The 8,363-nt window shown below is 35.8% G+C and overlaps 1 protein-coding gene across 1 annotated transcript in view; it reads right to left on the reverse strand.

The window, feature by feature from the left end:
• Positions 1–3,017, reverse strand: part of LOC107733400 (leucine-rich repeat and fibronectin type III domain-containing protein 1) — a 143,277-nt gene extending 140,260 nt beyond the window's left edge. Inside the window, exon 1 of the mRNA XM_016545002.1 lies at positions 2,879–3,017. The gene's annotated coding sequence lies outside the window, so the exon portion shown is untranslated. The remainder of the gene's footprint in view (positions 1–2,878) is intronic.
• Between the last annotated feature and the right edge of the window lie 5,346 nt (positions 3,018–8,363).

Raw genomic sequence — 8,363 nt, forward strand, 5'->3', positions numbered from 1 at the left:
AAGCTCTTTCAGAAAGGCAATTTGGAAAACAAACGCGAGATACTTACTTCTTCTAGATGGCGTAACGTTAGCTGGATGACGAACAGTTGGCACTGTTCCTTTGTGCAAAACCTGCTTTATACTGACCCTCATTCACAAAGCAGTCCGGTGTAAAATGATTCGCGCAGACATAAACAAATTTCTGTAGAGTTGAGGGAGCATTTTCTTGCATTTTTCACAACTCGCTGTGAACTCGCTGAGGGCGGTTCTACGTTAAAACGGCAGTGTCTGTCAACATTCGTGGGCGGGGCCTGTGGCTAATGTGACGTCACATTAGCACCAATGCTAAAAATAGGCCATTGGGAGACACTGCTTATTATTTATGGGGATTAAAAAAAAAGGAGTGGGTGGATTTTTATCATTATAGGGTGGTTGAGTACACACACTGCCAACACACATTTATGTCCAAACACCTTGCAAAAGTGAATTTTGCATAATAGGTCCCCTTTAAGTTGGTAAATTTACAATAAGGTTGCATTTGGTAATATTAGTTAACATGAACTAACAATAAAAATTTAAGTTCTTAGTTAATGTTAATTTCAACATGTACTGATACATCATTAAAATTAAAAATTGTATCTGTTTATATGATTTAATGGACCTGTGCTAACATGAACTAACAATGAACAGTTGTATTTTTTTATATTAACAATGATTAATAAACACTGTAGCAAATAAACTGCTTATTGTTAGTTCATCTGAGTTAATGCTTATGTGAACTAATGGAACCTTATTGTAAAATGTTACACTTACTGTAAGTATACTCCTAAATATTCGAAATCAAATAGTAGCCTGAGAGTGAATGGAGACTGACTCACATGGTAACAGCATTTGGTCTGATTGGTCGATATCTCTTCAAGATTACTAGTAGTGTAGTTATTCATCTAGAGTTTGGCTTTTAAACAGGTTGAGTTGAAATCACTTGTGGCTTCTACAGAAACATACATCTTCAGAACCTCAGAGCTCATGGTTGGTTCAAAAATCAATTTACAGTATCTGTGGAGAAAATAAATTGAGTTTTTACTTGCTGTACCTGTTGGTCTCTATATGAATTCTGATTTGAAGACCAAACTACAGAAGTTAACAGTCACTCTATTGGGCGCCTTTTAATAGATCACAGACATCGACTTGAGGAAAAAAAATAAAACACACAGCTTAACTCTACAACACAGCTGAGATGCTGTAGCAAAATTAATTTCAGCTCAATAAGGACTTATAAAATAATATTATGGCATACCATGGTACACTCTAGTGCTTTATTGCCATTTACATTTCTTTGAAGAACCCCATGGAAAATGTCCATTGCACAAAAGGCTCTTTACAATGGAGAAGGTTCTTCAGATTATTAAAAATGGTTATTTTAAGAACTGTTAACTGAAAGATTCGTTGAGGAACCCAAAACGAGTCTTCATCACTCTTAAAAATAAAGCTTATTTTCTGGAATTGATGGTTCCATGAAGAACCTTTAACATCCATGGAGCATTTGCACTGCACTAAATGTTCTTTATAGTGGATAAAGGTTGTTTTAAGAACTGCTCACTGAAAGGTTCTTTGGGGAACCAAAAATGGTTCAGTCCCACTTTATATTAAGTGGCCTTAACTACTTTGTACTTACATCAAAAAATAAATACAATGCACTTATTGTGTTCATATTGTATTGCAAAACACTTTTGCTGCTATTGAGGTGGGAAACGGGTAAGGTTAGGGACAGGTTTGGTGGTATGGATAGGTTTAAGGGTGGGTTAACGTGTAAGGGATGGGTAAACAATGTAATTATACAGAAATTAATTACAGATGTAATTACATGCAGGTATTTTTAAAATAGAAGTACAATGTAAAAACATGTATGTACACAATAAGTGCATTGTACCAAATGATTAATTTAAATGTAAGTACATAGTAGTTAAGGCCACTTAATATAATGTGGGGCCAATGGTTCTTCTATTGAATCGCTATGAAACCCCCATTTGGAACTTTTATGCTTGAGGGTGTAAACTTATGGAAGCAGTAATTAATGACTTGGTTTGGCATTTTGTTATCTAATGCACACAATTCAAGCGTCCAAATACTATATTAGAATACTAATTCTTTTCATTCGCTGGGTGTAGTTTGTGTAGGCTGTGAGTGTGTGTGAGTGAGTTATGTGCCAGTGGCCCCCAGCGGCCGCTGCTCCACTCGCGCTCCCAGCCGCAGACAGACACACCCCAACAACAGCACCGGGACTCAACCTGGACTGCGGTACCGGACCCGCTGTGTTTGTCTCATCTCTCAAATCGCTCTTACTGTGATTTCACTGCGCCCGAAGTCACCAATAAACCCAACAATTCCCATCTGTCCTACTGAGGAACCCGTTCAAAAGCGCAACTTGGGCTCTCGAGCAAACCTTTGCATAACCTATGGCGTCCCATTTCCAAACACTGACATTTAAATGTGAAAGAAAAGGCAAATGGAAAGTTGAATGACTGTCTGGCCAGAAGGTCCTTCAAGAGGAACATTTTCTGACAGTAATGCCAAATAGTTGCTTTCATAAAAAATGTCGCTCTTCCGTTAATGCGTCTCAAATGTGACAAGTCCTGCTATGCGCATTGAGTAACCAAAGCAAATACACCAAAACACGAATCCGTCTTTCAGATTGCATAATAACGTCAAGGTATCTCATCACAATCAAACAGTAGCTCGTTATTTGACCTCTAACGTTTGATTAATTAAACATCAAACTGGCGTTCGAGCGTAAGCGAAGCACAGTCTCCAAACTGAATGCAAATAACCAAAGTATTGGATCACAGAGTGTTTTGTTGGCGTTTTAAATCCTTCAAAAATGAAAGTAATAGTGCCTTACCTCCGTCCTGGAGCATCCAAACGCCTCAAGTTCAGAGCAGCACAGAAATGTCCGGGATCTTCAGATGGATGATGTCTAAATCACCTCCTCTGGGTCCAGAGTCTCGAAACAATATGCTCACTTGGATAAATGAATCGTATGATATATATTTAAACGATAAATGTATTAATAGAGACCAGGAAATCGCATCCAAATCTGCCGCGAAATCTTTGGCGCCTATTCTTAACGGTTCTTCATTCCAAACGGCTGACTCGATTCAAACGATCGTTTGAAATCCCAAAACAGACTTTCTCCATTCAGCGTATATTTAATCCAAAACGTGAATTTTAGCCTTCCAAAGCACAAGTTAGAATGAAAAATGGTCGAAGAATCCAGAAATGTTGATGGTTTACTTCTCAAGGAGGTCCAGTCAGACTTTTCGCCTCAGTCGGATCGCCTCAGAGGAAACATGGCACTATGGAGCGAGGTAAGAACAGTACGATATCGTCGCGTTTAGTAGATAAACCCGAAAATAAGACCATTTGAGGAGAAACGCGGATACAATCCGTTCAGAAGGCGAGAAAAAGACGCAAAGGACAAAGCGTCTATTCACACATCTCCCTCAGAAATCTCCCATCCAGTTTGCTCAGCGTACAGATATATTTTCCAGCGTTTGCAGATCCGCGTTTTAACGGCGGTAAGATCCAGTGGCCAACGCAGAAGGGATCCCACCCACGTTTATTTCATATGCGCATTTTTTTCCCAAACGGCATCCTGCGGGAAACGGACGCAGAAACCGAATTAGAAACATTTGGCACCGCATCGGAGTCGCTGATGTATTGCTTTACTCCACATGAAGGACTGCGTGTCCCTCCCTCCGCCGTCAGGAGCCTCGGTAACAGTCCGCTCACGGCGAGCTCCAGACAACACTGCTCTGTCTGTAGTGCGCGAGAGCGCCAGAGATGGATTTGCACACGTGCCAATAGCGGAATTTCACCACCAGCATAACCTACAACTTCACCTGCCTAAAATAGTCACATTTCTGCTTTGAAACTGATCAGGTATGATCACTGCGACGTTATCAGCACAAACGCACCATTTTATCTTCTTATCCAATTATAGTGCATTCTCTCTCACTTCTTAAAAAAGAGGGCAGGGGCTAGTTGTCACACTTCTCTGGGTAGGATTGCGTTTTAAGCCATTTTTGTAGACATGAACCTTAAAGTTTTGTCAATGGGAAAACTACTGAGCATTTCTATCTTTATTAGCCAGGAGAAAACATGTGTGACAACATGCCCCATATACTTTAACAGCTCTCCCGACCATTGGGGCAAGTTGTCACAATGGAAACCTACCATTAAATAGCTTTCTGTACATATCAACTGTCACCTAAGCTGTAAAAAAAAAGTAATTTTAGTCAAAAAAGTCATTTAAGTTGGTGCTGTCAGATAAAATCCAGTTTAAGTGTGTTTCTGGAAAAGCAGGTCACATTTGTAATTGTACTTTTAATGTGAGGACATTCTTGTGGGCTTTGACTCTTTAAAGAGTTTTCTGCTCTCTAAATCTGAATCCCGAGCGAGTCCTGAGTGAATTTTTTAATGAAAGTATCCCTCGACTTCAAAGACGACTGGTGAGACGCTGCTGGTTAATATTACATCAACATCGCATGGAAAGTTAAGGCCATGCACACGATGAGCTGAAGTGAAAAAGTATTAAAATGCATATGCAAGATATGGTTTGATTCTGGCTTTGTAACATATTACAGTTTACCAGGACTTCCTTAAAAGTTAAATGCAAATTACCAAGATGCATCATGAAATATGGTGATAATTTAGTTTAATTATTAATTTCATTTTACTACTACTACTACTATTATTATTATTATTATTATCATCCAGTGTTATCTTTAACTAAAAAGAAACATATAAAAAAACATTTTAATTACTTGAAAAAGCATAAAATATTTTAAATGTAAAAATATGGAAAACATATTTAAAAATTACAACAATTTAATGAAATAATTAATAATTCCATAATATTATAATTCCTTAATTGCCCTTAATGTTATTCCTTAATAACTTCCTTAATAGTTAAATGCAAATTACCAAAATGCATCAGGAAATCTGGTCATTATTTGGTTGCATTATTATTATTATTATTATTGTTGTTGTTGTTGTTGTTGTTGTTGTTATTATTACTATTGTCATCATAATCATCATCATCATCATCAAGGGTTATAAAAAAATCATTTTAATTACTTGGAAAAAGTATAAAATAATTTAAATATAAAAATATGAAAATATATTAAATTAAACTATATTATATTACATTTAATAATTTATTTCAGCTAGTTGCCAAGGAAACTTATCTTATATTAATTTAGTTTAACTTAAAGTACTAATATAACAAACTAAATAAACTAAAACTAAAGAAAAAGGCTATACAGAGAGAATATATAGACTATAAAACTATATAGACAACTATATCGACAAAATTATTAAAACTAACTCAAATTAAAGTTAAAACAGAAAATGTAAAAATAAAATCTGGTTCAAAACATTAACCAAAACTATAATAGTATATGCATGATACTAAATGAACACTCCCTGTCAGTGCTCCAACAAGTTTGGGCCATGAAGTAGATGTACTTTGGATGAACAATTATCATGAAACATGCTGTGTTTTATTATAGCAATGATGATCAGTTACTAAATTCTGTAATGCATTGCATTTTCATTGCCAGTTCAATGCACTGTGCTGCATGCATGCATTTCACACCCATATCTTTGGTTGTTTCTCAAATCCTGTGGTGCTGAAATCAGGTAAGGAGCTGAAAATTGCTTTGGCGTGTTGAGGACAGGCTGCCTGTTGCGAGTGCAGAGGAACAGGACAGTTTTCTCCAGACAGAGGAGGAATGGGAGATTTTGCTGAGTTTTATGGCTAATGCAGAAACACGCTGTTCTCCCGTCACTCAAACGTCACGGCAGCGCTGCAGGGATTCACAGATGTGGAGACATATCTAGGCCTCACACAGGGCTGGAGAGTGGGAAAGAGATGAGCTAATAGAGGGAGAATGTGCATGGTTGAGAAATAGAGAGGAGAGCAGCATGCATTAGTTTGCATCTGCTGAAATGTTCACTTTTTGCAGAAACATAGTATTACAGAAATGCGTGAATAGTTCACAGCTGGGTCACCAGACAACGAACATCATTATATATAATGATGTTCGATGTTCGCACAATAAGGGAGTATAATGCATCACAATGCATAACAGAATTCAATGCATAACAGAATTTAGTGATTCATTATCATTGCTTTTTTTTAAAACACAGAATGTCGCATGCTAATTGTTTATCCAAAATACACTTCTTGACAAATTTCAGTCTCAAATGTAATAATAAAATTTTTGTAAAATAACAGTAAAAATTTTTAAATACATTTTATATTAATAAATTATATATTCATCCATTATATATTTTCTCTCTCTACTAAAAAACTAAAATAACCAAAACTTCAAAATAAATAACTATTTTTTTAAACTTAAAAAAAAAATAAAAAAAATTGTATAAATTAAATAAAAAGGACCCCAAACACACAATAAGCTCTTTGAAACCTCTGGAATGCAAAGGAAGTCTTTCAATTTGAAATTCAGTTCAACTGTACTCAAAATGTTAAGCTGATAACATAATTCTATAAGGGAAAAATGGCATTTTCTCAAGTGGTCTCAAACATTTGGACTCCACTATATTTAAACACATATATACCACACATGCTCAAGGTCTAAGCTAACTTTACTTTATTAAAGACACAGTGGATTCAGCATAACTAAAGGAGTATAAGTCTTTTGGAGGCTGTTTTAGAATGTCAGCACCATGGAGAGCTCCTGTTCTTCTGCTACATTCAGGACCTTGGACAGCAGCAGCTCAATAGACAGACAATACATTCACATCAATGGCAGATTCTACTCAATAACAGTTTAGTATAATAACATCCTTCTTTAAAGACTTGGAAAATTCATGCAGGCGTGCATTCAGCTGCTTAGACATGAGCCGAACTTGTGCATATACACACTACTGGTCAAAAATTTAGGATCTGTAAGATTTTTTTTAAATGTTTTTGAATGAATGTCTCTTTTGCTAAGGCTGCATTTATTTGGTCAAAAATACAGAAATCATTCTAATATGCTGATTTGCTGCTCAAGAAACATTTCTGATTATTATCAATGTTGAAAACAGTTGTGCTTCTTCATGTTTCTGTGGAAACTGTGATACATTTTATTTTTCAGGATTCTTTCATAAACCGAAAGTTCAAAAGAACAGCATTTATTTGAAATAGAAATATGAATATGCATTAATTCATCTCACTCACAAAAAAAAACTAAGAAACACAGATTCAGTATTCCTCAAAATGAATACAAATAATGCAACTCAGAATATGACGCAAACCTGCAATACTTAAATGTTAAACAACACAAATATCCTTTATGTATTTAACCACATTCTATTAACCAATGTCTTTGTTTTGGCCCTTCGATGATCCAGTTCAACTGTACTAATAAGCAAAAATTACTCTAGACAAACATTTGTGTCTTTTTTTATTGCTGAAGTGTGTTGAAATTTCTTCTTCTGCATCCTACTGTACGGACGTAAATTTACTTTCCCTTCAGCCTGAGGCTTATTCATTTCACTTTTGGTGTGAAACGGCTTTTATATTTGCCAAAAATAGAACTTTTTATTTTAAAAACAAACAAGCAAGCCCTGTCCAGATTTAAAAAGTAACGCAAAAGTAACATAACGCATTACTTTCCATAAAAAGTAACTAAGTAACGTAATTCGTTACTTTTTTATGGAGTAACGCAATATTGTAATGCATTACTTTTAAAAGTAACTTTCCCCAACACTGCATCCAATTCATAATGAAGATGCTTTTTAATTAAGTCACTGTGTGAATGCAGAGCCTGGTGGCACAGATTAACATTCGCTTGATTGCACCGCATGTCCAACTCTTCAGAATTAGAAAAAGGGCAACATTTCACTTCTCTTTCTTATTTATTAATTTATAGCACACCTCCAAGAAGGAAATCCGTGTGTTTGTACAAAGACGAGACTAGACTAGACTAGAGCTGCTAAGGAAAACTGGCATGTTTCTTTTAAAAACAAATCCACCTGTCATTAAAAAAATGACAACGCAGCAACTGATGCTGAATCATCTGAAGCGAAACAAAACCACACACCTCGCAAGTACACTGCATCTTTCAGCCTAGTTTCCTGATAATACATTCACATTTGTTTCACGTTTCTTGTTGAAGCTACATTTTTGGCAATTAATTGAATGGCCGATCCTGTGTACAAACAGCATAGATCGCATAATTTTTTCTGCATGTTTTATGAGGGTAAATTTAAGTCCTTTAAGTAAAGAAAATATAAGGAATAAATTGAAGGCAACACAATATGTCTGTAAATGTCTAGGGAGTCTTACAGATCTCCATTACTTTTAAATTCGTTTT

Source organism: Sinocyclocheilus rhinocerous, unplaced genomic scaffold (assembly GCF_001515625.1).
Source record: "Sinocyclocheilus rhinocerous isolate Xijiao unplaced genomic scaffold, SAMN03320098_v1.1 scaffold910, whole genome shotgun sequence".
Lineage (NCBI taxonomy): Eukaryota > Metazoa > Chordata > Actinopteri > Cypriniformes > Cyprinidae > Sinocyclocheilus > Sinocyclocheilus rhinocerous.